Source organism: Narcine bancroftii, chromosome 6 (genome assembly GCF_036971445.1).
Source record: "Narcine bancroftii isolate sNarBan1 chromosome 6, sNarBan1.hap1, whole genome shotgun sequence".
NCBI classification, from domain to species: Eukaryota; Metazoa; Chordata; class Chondrichthyes; order Torpediniformes; family Narcinidae; genus Narcine; species Narcine bancroftii.
Window position 1 is genome coordinate 35,588,076 of NC_091474.1, and position 22,524 is coordinate 35,610,599.

The 22,524-nt window shown below is 39.5% G+C and overlaps 1 protein-coding gene across 1 annotated transcript in view; it reads left to right on the forward strand.

Moving 5' to 3' along the window:
* Positions 1 to 22,524, forward strand: part of tti1 (TELO2 interacting protein 1) — a 51,128-nt gene that overhangs the window by 25,048 nt on the left and 3,556 nt on the right. The gene's annotated exons all lie outside the window — the stretch shown is intronic.

Here is a 22,524-nt window from a genome sequence, read left to right on the forward strand (position 1 = left end):
CATGATGACAATTGTGTGCAGGGCTCAGAAAATGTCCTCTGAAATAGTGACTCCTGGGAATTTCAATTTGCTCACCCTCTCCATCTCAGATCCCCCAATGATCACTGGATCACATACCTCTGGTTTTCTTCTAAAATCCACAATGAGCTCCTTGGTTTTGGTGACAGAGTGTGAGGTGGTTGTTGGTGCACCATTCAGCTAAGTTTTCAATCTCCCTCCTGTGTGCTGACTCATAGACACCTTTTATACACTACCATGGTATTATCAGCAAATTTGTAGATAGTGTTATTGTCATACTGAGCCGCAGAGTCAAGGGTGTAGAGTGAGTAGAGCAGTTCTAGTCATCTTAACGAATGTAACGTTGCTTGATAAACCTGGTTTATGGGTAAGATTCGTTCCAAGTGTGATTCTGTTCTTCTTCAAAAATTCAACCATGGTTCTGGGGCACAGTGATGCACGTCTGACTTTCTGGGGCACAATAAACCTTTTCTTTATTTCAGGCAGATTAGCAAATGCAGTGAACTCTTGGTTTGATTACAAAAGCCAGTGCAGACAAAAATCTTGAATTGCATTGGTTGCTTATCTATCTGTTTCATTAAGAAACAGATTTAGAAAGTGATTTGATAGCACCCTTTTAAAAAAATACTTACTGAAATTGTGATTCATTGTGAAATACAGTAAATGAAATATGTTGTGTTAATATTGGCTAAGTGTACCCCTTTGGTCATTGGTGTTCTGCAATCCCTTTGCTCTTTCAAACTACAACACCTGACAAGACCATCAATCACCCCTGTCAAGCTGACCTTTAGAATTGGCATTGAGTGCATTTACAAGATAAAGGTGTCATGGCTTATTATACACTTTTACACAGGAGGGCTGTGGCATCTATACAAACTAACTACACGTAGTTTAGAACTATGTACAGTGGTACTAAATGCTGAGGTATGTAATTGCATAGCTGTTGAACGGAAGGCAAAGTGCTCTTATCAAAAAAAACTTTGAAGTTTGCTCAGTTTAGTTTTTTAGCATCACTCTTGTGCACCTGGAAGTGTAGCCTATGAGGAAGAAACAAATGACTTTTAATAGCTTATGATCTTTCCTTCTTTCCCCTTTAAATTATAATATTATCCCTGTAAATTCAGATATATTAGTAGCAGTGAAGAATTCCTTACATTGTTGACCACATTACCTTATTTGAGGAATTTTTAGTTGAGCAAAATGCAGAGATGTCTTTTTGGGGAATGATAAACCTCACTAATGAGGTTGTTAATTCTACATCCATATATTAAAAAAAACATTAGTTTTGCAGCAGAAAATGAGCACAGGGATTAAAGTAAGTGAATTGGTCTCAAAGGTCAGATTCCTGTATAGCATCAAATCTAAGAAATCCATGCAAAAACCCACTGTGAAACATGAACATCTTGATTAAGAAGAGAATGAAGATCAGTAGTTCCCACTTTGGCAATACAAGGAGAAAAAAAATCTGTGATTGCAAACTCTAGAGTTAAACTTCCTCTGCATGCCATTGACCATACTTCATCCATAATTGAGTACTTCAGCAGTGGCAATCATGAAGGATCCACACCCCCCAACACACTCTCTGTTCTCGCTGCTACCATCAGGAAAGAGGTATAGGTGCCAGAAGACTCGCTTTACCAAGTTCAACAACAGCTGCTACTCCTCCACTATCAGACTCCTCACAACAAATTACATCAGTGACTTTTTTAAGGACGCTAAGCTTTGTAATTTATTGATTTTTTTTAACTGAATTGCACAGTTAGTTTAATAACATAACAATTACAGCACGGAAACAGGCCATTAGGCACTTCTAGTCCGCACCAAACCAAACACCCCTCTCTAGTCCCACCTCCCTGCACAATGCCCATAACCCTCCATCTTCTTCTTATCCATATACCTGTCCAACCTTTTCTTAAATAATACAATTGACTCCGCCACCACTATTTCTCCCGGAAGCTCATTCCACACGGCTACCACTCTCTGAGTAAAGAAGTTCCCCCTCATGTTACCTCTAAACCTCTGCCCCTTAATTCTTAACTCATGTCCTCTTGTTTTCATCTTTCCTCCTCTTAACAGAAATAGTCTATCCACATCCACTCTGTCTATCCCTTTCATTATCTTAAATACTTCTATCAAATCCCCTCTCAACCTTCTACACTCCAAAGAATAAAGACCTAATCTGTCCAATCTCTCCCTATACTCTAGATACTTAAACCCAGGTAACATTCTGGTAAACCTTCTCTGCACTCTCTCCACTCTGTTTATATCCTTCCTATAATTAGGCGACCAGAACTGCACACAGAACTCCAAATTAGGCCGCACCAACGTCTTATACAATCTCAACATCACCTCCCAACTCCTATATTCTATGCAATGATTGATAAAGGCCAGCACACTAAAAGCCTTCTTCACCACCCTATTCACGTGAGTTTCTACCTTCAGGGAACGATGTACCGTTACTCCTAAATCTTTCTGCTCTTCTGTATTCCTCAATGCTCTCCCATTTACCACGTATGTCCTGTTCTGATTCTTCTTACCAAAATGAAGCACCTCACACTTATCAGCATTAAATTCCATCTGCCATTTTTCAGCCCACTTTTCTAAGCAGCCCAAATCCCTCTGTAATCCTTGAAAACCTTCTTTATTATCCACTATTCCACCTATCTTAGTATCGTCTGCATATTTACTAATCCAATTCACCACCCCATCATCTAGATCATTAATGTATATAACGAACAACAATGGGCCCAATACAGATCCTTGAGGCACACCACTGGTCACCGGCCTCCAACCTGACAGACAATTATCCACTACCACTCTCTGGCCTCACCCTTTCAGCCAATGTTCAATCCATTTGACTATGTCAAAATTTATACCTAAAGACTGCACCTTCCTAACTAACCTTCCATGTGGTACCTTATCGAAGGCCTTACTGAAGTCCATATAGACAACATCCACTATGCTACCCTCATCCACATTCCTAGTCACCTCTTCAAAAAATTCAATCAGATTGGTCAAACATGACCTTCCTCCCACAAATCCATGTTGAGTGCTCCTGATCAGACCCTGTCTATCCAGATGTTTATAAGTACTATCTCTAAGAATTTTCTCCATTAATTTACCTACCACAGACGTCAAACTTACAGGCCGATAGTTGCCAGGCTTCCTCCTTGAACCCTTTTTAAATAACGGAACCACATGCGCAATGCGCCAATCCTCCGGCACTATCCCCATATCTAATGACATTTGGAAAATTACCGCCAGAGCTTCTGCTATTTCCTCCTTCACTTCTCTCAATGTCCTGGGGAAGATCCCGTCTGGTCCCGGAGACTTATCCACCTTTATATTCTTCAAAAGCCCTTAAACTACATCTTTTGTAATCTCTATATTCCCCATATTTACCCAATTTGCTTTTTTATCTCACATCTCCAAATATCCTTCTCCTTAGTGAATACCGAAGAAAAGAAACTGTTCAATATCTCCCCCATTTCTCTAGGCTCCACACACAGTTTTCCGCTCTGATTTTCTAAGGGACCAATTTTGTCTCTAGCTTTCCTCTTACCATTAACATATTTGTAGAACTCTTTTGGATTAGTTTTCACCCTGCTTGCCATAGTTTCCTTGTACCTTCTTTTAGCTTTCCTAATTCCTCTCTTAAGATTCCTCTTACATTCAATGTATCTCTCAAATATCTCCTTAACTCCATGCTTCTTGTATCTAATGTACGCCTCCCTTTTTCTTCGAACCAAGTTTCCAATATTCCTTGAAAACCACGGCTCTCTCAAACCTTTTGCCCCTCCTTTTAACCTAACAGGAACATAAAGCTTTTGCACTCTCAAAATCTGATCTTTAAAAGACTTCCATCTCTCTACTACATCCTGCCCATAAAACAAATTGTCCCAATGCACACCCTGCAAGTCCTTTCGCATCTCCTCAAATCTAGCTTTTCCCCAATCAAAAACCTCAACCCTTGGCCCTGACTTCTCTCTTTCCATAATGACATTGAAGCTGATGGCATTATGATCACTGGACCCGAAGTGCTCGCCAACACTAACCTCCGTCACTTGACCCATCCCATTTGCCAACAGTTTACATGTCTTTATTTGTATATGTTGAATCAGGTTTGTTTTTGCACTGCCAATAAGTGTTAATTCTGCCTCGCCCCCAGGGAAAAGAATTTTGGGGTTGTATGTGATGTCATGTATGTACTCTGACAATGAATGTGAATCTGAGCTAGAGTTGAAACCACCAATGATTATCCATATCCCAAGGTAAGTAAAGCACGAGAAGGAAATGGAAGTAAATGTTAATAAAGGAAATCTGTCTAAAAAGACCATGTTTATCCTGATAGGTGTTTGCAGTCATTTCCTGAAATCGTTTAAATTCTAAGATATTGGATAACCTAAAATGGGAAATATTGTATCAACCGCTTGTTATAATCCTTAGTTTCCCTTTTTTTTAAAATTTACACAAAATGACAACACCTCGTGTTCTGACTGGGTACCCTCCAACTGGATATTATTGGCTTTCTAGCTTTAATTGAATCTACACCCCACCCCCCCCCCCCCCGCACCCTCCACCTCTTCCCCTGACACCTTCCTCCAGCTCTGTCTCTCCCTTCCTTGTCTCCTTTTGCACAAACATGATCCATTCTTACCTCCTCCCTTGGCACATCCAATGAGCACCTTTTGTTGGTCTGGATTCCTTCCTAAGCCAGTGCTGCCTGAATTCTGAGATTTCCTGCTTGAGGCTCATTCTGCTTATTCCTTGAAGAAGGGCTCAGGCCCAAAATGTCATCAATATTGTTTTGCTTTTTATGGACACTGAAAAGACCGACTGAGTTCCTCCTGTTTTCCGCTGTGTTTTTCCCATTTGGGTAGAAGTCCTTAGTTCAGAAATAGAATTTGGAGTGTCATTAAGTATGCCTGTAAATATTCTTTTAATGCTTCCCTTCCACCTTCAACATCAGATGCGACATGCTGCTTGGAGCTTTCAGTAATCACGAGCTTCAGACTTTTTAAAAAATTACACAAAACTAAAGCGTGTATCAAGTGCCAAATTTAGAATTGACCCTGACAAAGTACATGCAAACCTGGGGACCAGCTTTAAAACAGTGATGAAATGATTTTGACCCTTAGCACAGAATAAGATCTTTCTCAGAGGCATAGGGAAACAGTAAGAGATGAATGGATGGGTGAAAGAATCAGTAGATTTAAATCAGTCAAATTTCAACTGTACCTTTGAGCCATGTTTATCAAAAGCCAAGATTGAATGTTTGAAAGCAATCTGTCATTGTGCAAAATATTGTATGTTGGTTGTCTCTTGGTGCAAAATCAGATTGCCATATGAGCAGCAAACATTTTTAGATTTCGAGCTAAAAGTAATCCTTAATATATTATGCATGGAGGTTATTGACCTTCTGTGCACTTGAACTCTTCAGTTCTGAATTGAGAAACAATGAGATGTGGTCCAGCCCTTGGCAGTAAATTAATGTGCTCTGCTGGGATAGATTTGCTTAGCCCACATTATTCAGATTAATGGAAAAAATGTTGCAGTGTGAGTAGCCGACATAGATAAATGTGTGACATTAGATAACGGCAGTCATTCAGAATAATGACTGTAATAAACTCATTACTGAACAGACCCAGGCATTATCCTCTGAGGTATACAGCAGCATCTTTGCATGATGTTGGTACATAGGTTTGCTGGCTCTATCTACTGAGGTTATAATGAAAGTGCATTACTGCTGGCATTCACCTGCTTTAATATAATTTGGTTCTCATTAGTTTCTAAATAACATGAAATCTTGGACTTGACAGCACCTGCACATAATTATTTCTGACCCGCCAAATTTAATTGGACTTTCAACATATAGCAACTTCCACGTAAAGAAATGTGCATATTTGTATTTGTTGAAATTACTTGCTACTTGCTATTACTTATATGGATAGTTTCTTGTGGCATTAACAGGTCTTTTATATACTGAAACTCAATTGGAAAGAAATAAGTATGTTCTCTAAGATGTTCACATGAGCTCTCATTCTAAATATTGCCAACCATTTAACTAGGTTTCTTGTCCACCATTAGCATTTAAAAAACAGTAAATTACTTCCCTCATTGTGAAGACAAAAATTCCCAGACCACTTCAGACATAATTTGGTTGGATAAATGTCAACAGTATATTTTCCTTATTAATCATGGATAACTGCATATTATCTTTCACCCAAACAATACACAAAGCTGCCAAATCGGATGTCCTAATTTGGAGAGATAAACCAACACTACAATCCTTTTGATTGTGAGTGATGAAGTACACACTACTATCATTTCATAGTGATCTGAATACACCTCATTGGGGAGATACCAGTTTCCCACACATGCGTCCCCATTTTAGCAAAAATGCTAAATGTATGATCATCAAAAAATATCCCACTGTTTGAGGATGATCCCCATGATCTCTGATATTGAGATGATCCAGTAATCCAGTCCTTGATTTACAGCTTAGTCTGCAGAAATTACAGCGAGTATGATTAGGCAAACTCAAACTGAGCAATGGAAAATTCAGGAATTTTTTTGTGGGCTCACTCTTATGTTTTAAGAATAAATTGGATAGATACATGGATGAGAGAGGTCTGGAGCATTATTGACTGGGTGCAGGTCAATGGGACTAGCAGAATAACATTTCAGCACCGACTAGAAGGGCCTGTTTTCTGTGCTGTAGTGTTCTATGGTTAATTTTATGAAGGAGAGAGTGCAGAAAGTGGTTCATTGTCCCCAGTAAACCCGCTCCCCCATCCTTACCCTAGAGTAATGCCATTTAAGTAGGTATCTACTTTCCTTTCAAAATTTATCATTGATTATGCTTCCACCTATTTTTCAGACAATGCATTCTATGTTAAAGTAGTTTACAGCATTACTTCTTAAATCATGTTTATAGTTCCCCCATTCCATATCTATATCCATGCTAAACATTGTGCCCCAATTTTTCTATGGTGTGGTATTTATTAGCAGCTGCAGTTAGTTAAACTTGTCCCTGCCCATTCAATCACAGTGATATTTTGTGTTGGTATTTGCTGAAAGTTACCACAAAGACTGCAGTGGTTCAATAAAGCAGTTCGTCATCCCCTTCTTAAGGGCAGTGAAAAATGGGCAATAAATGCTGGCCTCTCCAGCCATGCCAAATCTCAAAAAGACATTTTAAAATAGGATTATGTGCCATACTTTCATCAAGTTTTCCATGACAGAAAGGATCTAAGACAATAAGCGGCACTCGTGTTTTCCCATTAACAGAGTAATTTGGGCAAGGTATAACTTTCTCCATTGAGTTTAATTCAAAAGTCAAATTTTATAAATGAACAGTGCCGCTGCACAGCTTGGGGTCTTGACATTTATATGCACATCTGCTCCACACACGAAAATTGGTGTGATTTGATAAGATCACATGAATTAATGAGGTAGAAACAGGCAAGTTAAATAAACAATTAAAAATAGAAGTATCTGAGATTAAAAATGTAATTACAAAATTATGGCTTAAATCAAGAAAGAGGCACAAAGTTAACTCTGTCTTAGACTCCTTTTGAACCCAGTGTACCTCTGATATTCAAACATTAATTCCAGTGTTATCTCAATGGCATCTATTTTCTACAAATCTGACCAGCAAAATCTACCTGATGTATAGACAAATAGTTGTTTGGTCCTTATTTGTAAATGAAGTAGTGTAATTTGTACAAAAAAAATGAATGAACCATGGGATTTACAATAATCAGTGATTTTGATGATATTTATTTAAATGACTGGGATTAAATATTTGCCAATACTTCCAAAAGATGAGCTGACTATTGAAATACCAAATAAAATAAGGGAAATGAAAAATATTAGTCACAGGTCTCAGAGAGATACAACACTGAGACCGTCTCATCAGTTTACCAAGTGCATTCTGTCCATCAGCCACCAATTTACACAAAATCCTACATTAATTTAATTTTTTATTCTCCCTATCTTCTCATCAGTACCCCCAGATTTTACCACGCTTTTCACACAATGCAGCAGCAATTAACCTTTCAACCTGTGCATCTTTGAGATGTGGGGGAGACCAGAGTACCTGGAGAAGGCCCATGTAATCTCAGGGAGAACATGCAAACTCCACACAGACAGCACCCAAGATCTGACTCTATGGCATTGTGAGGCAGAACCTCTATCAGTTGTGCCTATTGTGACAGATATATTTTATATTGTATATAGATATGTTTTTAAAGGAGATAGATTGTGGGGTCACAAACAAGCACCTCACAAAACAGATCTCATGTAAAATGCAAGAGCTTTGCTGAAAGTGAGTCATGCAGGCACCAAGGGCCTTTGCAAAGACAATAAAACAACAAGACTGTTTAGCTAAAGAATTTCAAAAGCAAGGGTAAATGGATTATTGTTTTGAAAGCAACAGATGAACGGACTCAGAACTTTGGTTGCAGTTTGCTGTTCTAAGAAGGTCATGTGCTTTGCAAGCAGAGAGAGAACAAAGACAAAACAGGTTTTTTCTAAGAAAGAGAGTGAGAGAACTGACTTCTGCAGTGGCTTTTGGAACCTTGTGGGGAAAAAAACCATTTTGAAGATGGGTTGTGAGTTCTCAGTTCAGCCTGTTGAAAACCCTTGTGGTCCATACAAGAGGAAATGGCTGGCTAGAGAGTTTCACCTGAAATAAGGGAAACAAAGGAAACTTTGTGGTGACCTGGAAGAAGAGGTTATAATTTGGAAAAACCTGATGGGGCAAGTTTTTTTTTGGCAAGACACTGAAGTGACTGATCAGAGGGAATCAGTTTGTGTGTGTCCAGCCAGCAACAAATCTCTCTCTGAAACTGACAAGAACCTTCCTGAGCGGTAACCAATGAACTTTAAGCACCAGAGCCTGGCTGGTGAAAATTCATTAATGTTGAATTCCATGCACAGTATAAGAATTGCCTGATACCTGTGAACTGGAGGAGTGAGAAATGAGATTGGACTGTGAATCAAAGCACTGTTCTGAACTTACATACACGTGCACTTAGAATTAGAAAGGGGTGAAGTTAATAGTAATAAGATAGAGTTTGATCCTGTCTTTATGTTTAAAGAAACTGCTGGGTTTTGGGGTCATCATGGCCCATAACACCATGGTAGAGCTGCCTGTTACATTCATCTTTGGAAAATCTAACTCATCTACCTGAGTCATGATGTTTCAAATTAAAATCACAGAATGCTAACTGCAATCATTTTATTCTTTTCATTCCATTTCCGTATTTTTTTTTCCCCACATACAAGTTGAAATTCAAATTTTCATTTTTTTTTATTTTAGAAGTTATTTGAGTGCTACTTCAACTTTGTTTCAAATTGGATATTGTCTGCCCTATTAAACTCTGGATGACAGATATTTCTATAAGTTTCCTTTCATTTCATAAATTTATGCCCTCAAGTTACTTAAATGAATATGCCAGTTGATCATGATGCATTAGGAAACAATGTCTAACAGATTATTGGAGAATAAGAATCTCATCAAGCTTATGTGATATACTTTCTGTTTCTCTGGCTTTTTGCAATAAAGCCCTTAGCAAAAAATAAAACTAACTGGATGTACCTAAATCAAATTCAGAGCTTCATTGTTTTTTAGGCTGCTGAGATGAATCTGGCAGTGTTTTAGTTGTACTTGGTAAACAACCTTTCTTAAATCACATGGTGCACACATGTTCTGCTGAGCAGGTTCTTTTTACATGATGTTCCTATGATTAGCTTTTGTAAGATACTGAATTAGAGATGTGTAATTTGTCAGAAAATATGAAGGTTCATTAATAGAATGGTATCAAAATATGTGTATTAACCTATTCTATAAAAATTTGGTCCAACAAACTATCATGACTTGAAAAATGAAGAGGAAAATATCAAAAATAAATGAGATAAAAAGTAGAAAAACTAGAATATAAACTGTAGGGACAGTACAGATGCAGGATAAACTCAGCAGGTCATGCAACATCCATAGAAAGCCACAGGCTGTCATTTCAGACCTGAGCAAAATTCTTCAGGATTGCCAAAAATCAGATAGATGTTTGAATAAAAAGATGGGTGGGTTTGGCGGGGGGGGTGGGGGAGGAGGGAGGGAGGGGAAGGAACATGGTTGCACAGGTGGATATGGGCGGGGTGGGGGGGGAGAAGACAGAAGTGATAGTGGGAGGGTAGACGGCTAAGAAAGGAACTCTGATAGGACAAAGGAGGGAAGCGGTTGGGAGCTGGAGGAAAGAAGAGACAGGGGAGGGGGTTGAAAATTGGAGGTCGATTTTGATGCTGAGATGGAATGCAAGGAATGCACTTGAAATGCCTTGCTAGGAATGGTGGTGGAGGCTGAAACATTGGGCATTTAAGAGACACTTAGGCAGGTACTTGGATGGAAGAACAATAGAGGATTATGGAGTAGGGAGGGTTTAGTTCTTTTTTTAAGAAATAACCATAGAATGTTACAGCTCAGAAAACAAGCAACTCAGCCCTTCTAGTCTGCCACCACTCCACTAGTCCCATTGACTTGCTCCCATTCCATAACTCTTCAGACCTTTCACGTCCATGTATCTATCCAAACTATTCTTAAATCTCAAGATCGAGCCCACATTCACCACATCAGATGGCAGCCCATTCCACACTCCAGCACTCTCTGAGTGAAGAACTTTTCCTTAATGTTCCCCCTAAACTTTTCCCCTTTCATCTTAAAACTATGACCTCTTGAATTTATCTCCCCCAATCTAGGTGGAAAAAGCCTAGTCACATCCACTCTGTCTCTACCTCTATAATGACACAAAATCAAGGGCTGAAGGGCTTGTACTGTGCATTTGTGTTCTACTAATTTGCAGGTGGCCATGAACACACATGTCAGTTTGGCAATAAGGTATGGAAATGAAGTGGTGGGCTTCTGGGAGGTTCTTGCTATTGCAGCAAACAGAGCAAAGCCACTCAACGAAATGATCTTGCAGTCTGCTTGCAGTCTCCCTGATGTAAAGGAGGTCGCATCAGGAGCACCGGATGAAGTAAATGATCAGTATAGATTCACAGTGGAAATGTGGTTTCACCTGGAAGGACTATTTGGTGCCCCGAATGGTATAGGTGCAAGTGTAGCACTTTTTGTGTACCAAGTGGAGGGGGGGGAGGAAATTGGTGGGAAGGGATTAGTGAATGATGGAGTCACAGAGGGAGAGGTCTATAGAAAACAGAAGGAAGGAAAAGGGAAGATGTGACTGATGGTAGGATCCTATTGTGTGGGCAGGAATTGCAGAGTGAGGCTGGTGGTGTGGTAGGGGAGGACTTTTTTGACAGGCACTTGATCCCATCATCGACAGATTTCTTGTTTTACTAAATTGTAAGGGAAATGATACTGAATTTCTGTCATTATTGGTACCTAAATCCTGCTTTTGAATAAATGGTATTGACATCTTTTTCACTCCCGTTTTGCAGAAAAGTAAGCAATCAAACTGATTTCATACTGATTTCATACTGATTTCATACTGATTTCATACTGATTTCATACTGATTTCATACTGATTTCAAACTGATTTCATACTGATTTCAAACTGGCAACCAATTCTTGTCCCTGTGTGATGATGGAGCAGCTAATTTCTACTTTATTTGTTCAGCTGTTAGTAGCTCTGCCATGTTGTAAATGAAACTGATGGCTGTTAATGAATTTTCAAAACATGCAGGTGTCATCCGGGCCTCATTAGTCCTCATCAGTGGCGGATTTACCATAAGCCTGAATAGGCTGAAACCTAGGGGCCTGAAAGGTAAAGGGGCCTGTCACAACCACTGGTACACCAATATCAAGGCCAAAATCTGCTCTCTAAACTCCAAATTGATTAAAATGCGCTCATTCAGAGTCCGTCACTATTTAGTATTCAAAATGCCAAACCAGAGTCAGGAAACCTGAGGCACTTGTTCTTTTAAAAAACGACTGCAGCAAACATCACAGAACACCAAACAGCACAGCAGCCGGTTTCATGGCTGCAAGAAGTACCCAGAAATCCCATGGCAAGAATGCACCTTATCTCTGCTGAAGGAGCCGAGGGTGCAGTTGCCTTTCGGAAGTGACTTAAGGAGCATGCGTGGTGTTCTCCAACAGCCCAACTGCCAGCAGTGGGAGTGGAGGTCCATGGTTGGGGGGGGGGGGGGTCACACCAATGAGTATGTGGGGTTCCGCATCCTGAAGTGCAGCTGCTGGCTGGGGGTGAGGAACCGGCGGGGTGAGCTCCAGGGAATTCCACATGCGGCTGCATGGGACTGCCCTGCCCAAAGTTCCCAATGCTACCTGTCAATCAATGCTTGCATTTGTACGTGCGCGTGAGTCTACCTCCTGCAGCAGAGTTTGGCCCATGCAGCTTTGCTCTCAGGAGGTTTACTTTTTTTATAAATAACTCTTCATTCTGTATTCCTTTGCATCGAGACTTGCTTTGTTTTTTGAATAAGAACTGATTTTATTTATCCTTTTGTAACTAACAGACTTTTCACATTATTCAGGGCTTAGGTAAGGTAAAGTTCTGTTTTGATTTTAATCAAGTCTTTCCTCCCCTCCTGATATTCGCTGATAAGCAGCATTGAGGCACCCTAATCATATTGACTGCATCTGTCCACAAAGGCTATTCTGTACTTATATTACAGATGAGATGTTACGGATCCCACCCCCACATGCATACCAAGAACAAGTTTTTATATTTTTATACAGTGGTATACAGGGATAAGTTAAAAAAAAATTATATATAAAATATGAATATCTAAAATATTTTTATATTATGTAATATGTAATTTTTTAAAACATTTTTTTAATATAGTGTTTATAATGGTTATATAGTGAAAAGAGATATCGATGCCATTAGACTGGCACCACTAGGTTCAGGAACAGCTGCTACCCTTTCACCATCAGACTCCCCAACAATAAACTCAATCAGGGGCTCATTTAAGGACTCTTACTTGTGCACTTTATTGTTTTTTTTTCTCTTCTCTCTTGCTCAGTTGTGCATGTGTACATTGTGTACAGTTTTATGTAGCAATAAGTGGCAATTCTGGCTGGCTCATAGGAAAAAGAATGTCAGGTTTGTATGTGATGCCATGTATGTACTCTGACAATTCGTCTGATATATAAAATCTGTTGAGTCGAATATCATCTGTCTCAGGTAGCGTTCCAAGCAACTCTAACACAAGTAGTCAACCTCATACTACACTCAGATCCATAGGCAAAAAAAAAATGCTGCATGCAATATATCCAACTGATCCATAGCAAATGGATAGCCCTGAGAATATCACGTAATAAAATCTGGAACTCAAAAATAATACTAGAAATGGATGAACCAGTCATCTTCAAATGAAAAATATGATAGGATGAGTGGAAAGCCAGTGGAATTGAATTGATTGGATAGCTCTTTCAAAGAGCTGGTTTAGCTTTTCCCAGTTGACTGCTACTGTTTTATGCTCGAAAGAAATCAGATGACGATGTCAACTGAGTTTATCTCTCTCACATGATTCTAAAGTGTTTCGCATTTTGTGATTTTTCACTACAGCCTTCTCTGTAGATAGTAGAGATAGTGTGGTGCATATCATTCCTGCTTTTTTTCTTTCTTTCTATTGAAGTCCAGGCAGCTTAGAAATTGTGGGCAAAAGAAAGCACCCATCGTTCCAAATTAGCCATGCCTTCTAAGTATGTTATGGCAACCAGTCCAACCATTCTAATTACTTGGTACCTCTTCCATCATCATCAAACTGGTTGCTAGATTCCAAACTTGGAACTCCACCACCTGGAAAGTCAAGATAGAAACTGCAGATAAGACGCTATCATCTCCAAATCACACATCATCCAGTTACAAATACTGCTACAGATCTCCCCCAGTTAATAAAGGGATTTCTAATAACCACATCATTAAGCAAAAATTCATTAAGCAGGATGTATTTTTCCATTATTTCTCTTTGAAAAGAAAATGTTTGGTACATAGTGGTGGCAGTGGCACCAACCGCCCCACAGGAGGGTTTTGGACTGGATCTCATTCACTGATCCACAATTGCCAATCGGTTCTGCTTTCTGGGTTTGTCAGTGGAAATTCACTGCCCTCCTTCTGAGTTGCTCTCTTCTTGGTGATGCTATTGCACTAGTGCCCTTTCCCAAATCAGGAGCTCATTGCTTGACCTCATTATACTGTATTTGTGCCCATTGTTCCTGTGGTAGCTATTGGGTTTAGTCCTGTCATGAGAAGTGAAAATGTAGTGTGCATAACCTTTGTCAAATTTGATGCTAACTAGGGGAGTCCTGTACTTTCTATCTTCCAAAATCGCAGGAGTTCTGTACGGACATTTTTTTTTTGTTTGTAGATGTATATTAAATGCAAAAATTTTCACAAGATCACAAGAAAGGAACAGAAGCAGGCCATTTGGCCCATCGAGTCTGCTCCGTGAAACCTCCCTGAGCTAAACTCTTTTCTCAACTAGTTCCAAGTTCTGGCCTTGTCCCCATATCCCTTGATACCCTGACTAATTAGATACCTTTCAATTTCCTCTTTAAATTCCCCTAATGATCCTTCCTCCACAGCTGCATGTGGCAACGAATTCCACAAATCCAATACTCTCTGGTTAAAGAAATTTCTCCTTATCTCTGTTGTAAATTGGTACTTTTTAATTCTAGGACTGTGCCTTTTTGTCCTGGAATCACTCAACAAGGGAAACATCTGATTTACATCTACTCTGTCCAATCCATTCATTATTCAAAATGTTTCTATGAGATCCCCTCTCATTCTTCTATATTCTAATGAGTAGATTCCAAGAGCCGCTAGGCGTGCCTCATATGTTAGACTTATTATTCCTGGATTCACTCTGGTAAACTCCTCTGTACCCTCTCCAACCTTGCTATATCCTTTCTAAGTTACGGCACCCAAAACTGCACGCAGAACTCCAAATGAGGTCTCACTAGAGCCTGAGAGTCTCATCAACAGCTCTTCATTCTTATACACAAGTCCCTTCGAAACGAATGCCTACATAGCATTTGCCTTCTTTACCGCCAATCCAACCTGGCTGTCAACTTTCAGGTTATCCTGCACGAGGACTCCCAAGTCCCTTTGTACTTCTGAGGTTTGAATTTTCTCCCCATCCAAATAATAATTTGACCATTTATTTCCTCTACCAAAATGCACAACCCTATATTTCTCAACATTATATCTCATCTGCCATTTCTTCACCCATTCTCCTAATCTTGTCAATTTCTTTTACACTTCGTACTCTACCACCTGTCTTGGTGTCATCTGCAAACTTTTCCACAAAACCATTTAACCCACAATCTAAATCATCAATATACATTGTAAAAAGAAGTGGCTCCAGGACCGACCCTTGAGGAATTTTATATGCATAGATGAAAGCATATGCTTCATGACTGTACTCTGCCATTTCTTCCAGCGCTTTAAAGACAACTTGAGATGGATAGCACTTTCTACCTCCTATCTGTGGGAAAACTCAACACGGGCATCCTTGCCTAGACTAAGATAAAATTAAAAATTGCTTGTTTTATCACTTGTCTGATTGCATAAATTGTTAGAACTGTTTATAGGGCCCAAAAGACCTACATGAAACTTGAGTTGGGATTATGCCGAAAAGATAATTAATTATCAGACAAATTTCAAATTAAAGAATGTTCCACTTATTCTCAAGAGAAAAGAGATGGTTATGGTAATCCAAATTTTCTGTAATTTCTTTTTTGCAAATTTTGAATTGTTAAAACGTCCTGGGGACAGATGACTATCTGAACTCCCAAGCATTCTTTAAAAAGGAATTAAGACTTCAATTAAAAAGTCAATTTCATATCTCATTATGGAAACAATTGGCAAACATTATGAATAACAGGTGCATCTAAGTTTATTTTGAAGCTGGAAAGTTCTTTTATAAACCACACTGATGGGCGAAATAAACTATAATATCACCTGGGAAAAGGTCATTTCTTTTGTTGATTTCCCACCTCATTATCTTCCTTGTATCTTACCCATTTTAACAGGAAAGTTAAATATTTATGAAATTTTCAATTATTTCATTGGATCTGCTGGAATGTCAGATATGGCCTGTTTCCGTACTGTCATTGTTATATATGCTCATTGACCTAAAACATGAACTATTTCTCTCTTCCCTGAGACTGCTTGACTGCTGAGTATTTTCAGCAATATCTATATTTATTTCAGATTTATAGTATTTGCATGTTCCTGCTCTTGTAAGTAATCATAGAGTCATGCAATATGATAAAAGATCCTTAGCCACAGCACCCCTACCAACCATCAATTGTCTTTCCAAACTAATCCCATTTTCCAGCACTCAGCCACATCGCCTGCTATGCTATATTATTTTAAATACATCTTAAATGTGAAGCTATCTGGCTCCATTAAGAGTGCATTCCAGATTTCAACCAACTTCTTTAACAAATCCCTACCAAACTACCTTAAACCTCTGCCCTCTGATTAGTAGTTACCCCACCCCCCACTATAATTCTATCAACTCCATGTCCCTTTTTGAAGACCATGAATAGGTACCCTGTCAATTTCCTCGGCTCCTAGGATTACAAATGCCATCTTTTCTCTCTATTCTCACAGTAGGACTGTTCCTTCCCAGCTAACATCCTTGTGAATGTCTTCTCCATCCTCTCCATTGCAATCTTATCTTCCAATTGTGTTGGGACCAGAAATAAACTGGGATTGACCTCTTATCCAATTCTCTACAGCAACTGTACCACACTGTGAAGAAGCCAGCCAGGACGCTCTTGATAGAGATCCTGTAGACCTGATGGTGGCTGGTAGCCTTGCCCATTTCAGACTTCTCAGGAAGTGAAGTTGCTGTTGAGCCTTCTTGATAAGGGAGGAGCTGTTGGGTGTTCATGATTGCTCACTAGTTAAGTGAACTCCAAGGAACTTGGTGCTCTCCACTCTCTCCATTACAGACTTGTTGACGTGCAGTGGAGGGTGGTCGTTCCTGGTCCTCCTGAAGTCCACAATCATCTCCTTTGTCTTATCCATGTATTTCCATAATGGATAACATCAGAGAATACAATGCATTGAGAAAACATTTTTGTTACAGATTTTAAGATTAACATTTTAAAATTTTAAGATTCAAGTTTTTTTAGATTGATTTGGACATCATGAGCAACACAAACATGTGGCCCAAAGGGACAGTTTCTTTGCTGTAGTTTTATGTTCTTTGTTCTAAAAGATATAACAAAAAACATTCATTTACTTGAAGACAGCTTTCACTCAAAGATCAAGCATTTACTTCAGTAACTAATTAATTGTATCTAATCATTAGTAGCATGGAGTCTTAGACCTGGAAGATGTATTAAGCTTAAAATCTTTTTTAAATTATCTGTTTGTAATTTATTTAACAAATGGATTTTTAGCAGTTTCCTGGCTGTTAATATTAGAGATGTTTGCAGATTAACTCTCACTGATTCCATAGCCATCGTTCATCCTTTGGGAGAAAGAATAAAAATGACTTTGCCTGCAGTAATAATCTATTCTGTCTCCCACATACCGAGAAGCCTGAAGGATCGTAGCCACAATTGCTGTCAGAGAACCAAAATGCAATGCTTTTTTTTGTTAGCTTTTCCTGACCTTTGAGACCAAGGTAATTCATTTGCAACTGAATTTTTTTTTTAATATCCGCATTAGCTTGATCAATACCTGAAAGCACACAACCAGTACATGTTTCATCTATTATATTCCACACAAGAGCCCAGAAATTGGATTAATTAACACATTGTTTAAATGCTGTGCAGAGATAGATTGGTTAAGTTGGTACTAGTGAAACTGTTCATTGCAGGTTTGAACTCAGCACGCCTGGGTAAGATTGACTTCAGTGTGTTGGACGTTTCATGATGTCTAGTGCACCATTAATTGCGGCACCTTTGGGGACAATAGCTTTACTGACGTCAACTGGAGCTTGAAGGTGCTACCTTTGTGAATTAGTCTCAGTAAGCGGAAAACTTTGTGTAACCTTTGCATAAGGAAGAGTGTGACAATACATTTAAATCGTGGTAATGTGTTTAGAATTAATCTTAACAATAATAAAAATCAAATGATGTAAACATTAAAAATCAGAACATCTGAGTCTAAATTTTGGCATTCTAGCACTCTGGGTCACTTACTTAATGTGGTTTCTAGACCCCAATGCTATGTTGTAACCTTGTCTCTATGGCAGCAGTAGGGTTCTGAAGGTTCTAATGAAAATGGAAAATGGTAGAAATACTCAGCAGGTCAGGCTGCATCTCTGGGAAGAGGAACAGAGTTAAGGTTTCAGGTCAAAGGCACTTAGTGAGAAGAAGACAAGCTGGTTAGGATGGAGAAGGAGGTTTCTCTGATGAGGTAAAACAAGGTTATCTGGTCAAAGAGTCTCGGATAGATTCCGAGAGCGTAGAAACAGGCCCACAGGCCCAGCTCATAATGAGTGAATGGGAGCAGTTAAAATGTGTGAGATCAGAGAGAAATGAATATAGTTAAGGGAATGTAGAAGTTGTGAAATGCAGAGGGCGATGTAGAACTGTGTTTGAGCAAAGTGTTATTCCAGTTGGAAGTATGTGACAATGGTGTGCTGGGATTTCTGTTGTCTGCCATATGTATATGTGATTTGGCCAAAACCATAAGAAGGCTGATTAGTAAGTTTGCAGCTAACACAAAAATGGCAGAGATAGTGGAGAAGGCAGTCAAAGGATATAGCGGGATAAAGATTATTTGAAAATATGGGCAGAAAAATCGTAAATAGATTTTAACCTGGTTAACTGCGAGCTGTCAAATGTAAAAGTATATAGTAAATGGCAGTCCATAACTCCATGAAGTGGCAACACAAGTAGATAGGGTGGTAAAGAAACCACATGGCATGCTTGCCTTCATCAATTGGGGCATTGAGTATAAAGTTGGCAAGCAGGTTGCAGGTACAGATAACTATGGAGTGTTAATGTCACCATATTGGAGAATATGATGAGGTTTTGGAGGCCCAAATTGAGATGCTCCAAATGGGCTTCACCTCGACCAGTGGTTCTCAACCGTTTTCTTTCCACTCACATACCACTTTAAGTATTCCCTATGCCATAAGTGCTCTGTGATTGCTTAAGATGGTATGTGGGTGAAAAAACACTATTTTATTCATGCCTAATTGACTCGTTATGTGCATGGTTTCATAACTCCAAAGGAAATGGGCCAATGACAATTTTTCACAAGCAAAATATTTCAGTAACAATTGGGTCTAGAGCAGCGATTCTCAACCTTCCCTTCCCACTCACATACCACCTTAAGCAATCCCTTACTAATCACACAGCATAGGGATATGTGAATGGAAAGAAAAAGTTTGAGAACCACTGACCTAGTCATTGCTCAGATCAGAAACTATTAGCAATGAGAGGTTGAACAAAATTGGAGTGTTTACATTGGAGTGTCATTTGCTGAGGGTGGCATAGTAGAAGAATGTAAAATTATGAAGGACATCGACAGCCAGACTCCTTCCCAGGGTGGAAATATTACATATCAGAGTGTATAGCATTAAGAAGAGAGGAGCAAAGTTTAAAGGTGTTTATGCAGAAAATGTCTTTAAACAGAGAGTGGTAAGTGCCTGGAATGCACTGTCAGGGGAGGTGGAGGGTGCAGACATGAAAGCAATGTTTAAGAGGCATTTAGACATATACAAATAAACAGGCAGGGAATGGAAGGACAGGAATGGCATTTTTGATCTTCTCACTTGACCCCTCCTAACTGGGACACTGCACATGTTCACACTTGCAAGGAGCCATCCCCGGGGTTAGGACTATTCTACCTTCTACTGGTGACGTCATGATGCATTGAGCGATGGTGGACCTGTCCTAAATCCTGATCAATGTATTATGATCTTATATTTGAACAAAATTAATCATGCCTTATCGTAACATTATTAAGTTTATGTACAATGTGCTATGAGATTGGAAAGTTGGGAGCGCTATCGTGCACAATTTATAAATACTGTGGGGGGAAAAAGCGATGGCAGACCCGCCCTCCAAGAGTTTTGTGCCAGCAGAGAAAGGACTATATGCATGGCTGCATGAACAGAGCACTCATGGAGGGGTTTCTTTACTGTATGGAAGTCAGGTTCACCATCACTTTTTCCCACAGTCTTCATAAATTGTGTACTATAGCACAACTAACTTTCCCAAGCTGTTTAAAATTGTCCACTATTGCTATTTTCTCTCTCCCTTTCGCTCTCCCACTGTGACTTTCCCACAGCAAAGTTTGAACCTTCATTTTAATCTTCCTTCATGTTCCTGCACTCACGCAAAAACTTGGGTCATTTCTATCCCAGAATGCAATTGCCTGTTTTATACTTGCCTGATTGCATCGCTGGTGTCTGCAGATGCCAGGGATCGTACTAGGGGTCGAGGCAGTATATCCACGGCAGGAGGTGTTATCTCTCGCCCGCATTGAGAAGATCTTCATTTCACACCAGAACCTTTTTAGGCCGATTGACCATTAATTCCTGGGACCATTTGCAAGTGCGAAAGGGGTTATAGTTAGCGCAGACATTGGGTTCCTGTGCTGTCGTGTTCTATGTTATGTGAAGGGAATATCTCCAACTGATTAATCAGTGATTCCTCAGCAAGGCATGCCACCTAATCAATTGGGAGAATCTGCTGATAGTCTGAAGGAGGCGCTCAAGGGTATGGATGTTAGGCACATAGTAAATATCAACTCCTGAATGAGGCAGGCCATCAAGGCCAGTAATGATATTTCAATTTAATTGACAAGTGTAGTGGCCCGCTAACCAGAACGTGGCCCGGTACACAAGATGGCCGACCAAGGTGGCTACTGCGTAGACCCCACGGGGGCCAACGATCTTCGTCACAGGTGAAAACCCTCACGGCGGGAAGCAATGAGGAATGGCGGGAACGCCGACCAATCCAAGGCTGGCACTGGTGAATGTAAGCCGAATTACCAGTGCAATGGATCAGTCTTCGACTTCTTGGGTGTGTGTCATTCTTCCCACACTTCGCAGTAATGTGCACACGCAAGCTTACAATTAGCTGCTTTATTTATTAGCATACCCGCTCATCCATTAGTGCTGTTCTAAAAAGAAACATACTTGACAAATGCAGGATTAACTTTGTAGACCTATTACGGGCCCAGAGGACCCCGAAACCCAGCAACAATAGAAATTCACCAAGACAAATGGTTACTTAAACAAAAGTAGTTTTTAATTTTCTTTAAACATAAAAACAAGATCAAACTTTAACATTACTCTTAATTTAACTTAACCCCTTCTAATTCTAAGCACATGTGCATGTAATGTGTATAAGTTCAGAAAAGTTCTTTAATTCACAGTCCAATCTCATTTCTCACTCCTCCAAGTTCACTGGAATCAGCCGATTCTTATACTGTGCACAGAATTTAACATTTATGAATTTTCAACAGGATCTGGTAGAAATGGTTACTGCTCAGGAAGGTTCTTGTTGGTTTTCAGAGAGATTTGTTGTTTGTTGGACACACACAAATTGATTTACTTCCATCAGTTACTTCAGAAACTTGCCCCATCAGGGTTTTCCAAATGATAACCTCTTCTTCTGCAGGTCACCACAGAGTAACATTTTGTTTCCCTTATTTCAGGCGAAACACTCTAGCCAGCCATTTCCTCTTGCATTGATCACAGGGGTTTTCAACAAGCTGCCGGCTTGTTGTGATGCAGAAACCATCTCTCTCTCTCTCTCTCTCCCCCTCCCTCTCTCTCTCCCTCTCTCCCTCTCTCTCTCTCTCTCTCTCTCTCTCTCTCTGTGTGCTTGCAAAACCACATGACCTTCTTAGAACAGCAAACTGCATTCAGACAGATTGCAGCAATGGACTCAATCTTGAGCCAATTCATCGACAACAATCTATTTACACCTACCTTTGAAGTTTCTTGAGTTCGGGTTCTTCTATTTGCACCTCCTTGTGAAAACCTTCAGCAAAGCAGTTTCTGTTGTCTTTACAAAGGCACTGGGCCCAGAGTGTCTGGTTTGAGCAGAGCTCTTGCATTTTAAATGAGATCTGTTTTGTGAAGTTTTTTGTTTGTTTGTGACCTACACTAAAACCTCCCACAATTTATCTCCTTTAAAACATATCTATATACAACATAAAATATATAATTTGCCACAGTCTGATCAAAAGTGACCAAAAATATTCATTTAAAATCAACGTTTGTAGTTTCTTACAATGTTTCTCAGCACATTTGCTGTGTTCATACTGTTCTGTGTAATTTGCAATGATTCTGCATCAAAAAAGAAACACGGCAATATCAGATCCATGTTCTTGTGTTTATTAATCACATTTAGCAAATCATTTTACAGAGAGGTACTGCAACAAATGGTCAAATAAAATTCAGTGATTAAAAGACTTAGCAACTGTGTTATATACCACACCGAGACTGAATAAATACTTCTAAAAATGATTTCTTTGGAATGACCCATACATATCTGGATTTTTTTTCTCCCATAAAGAGATTTCTGCTGTG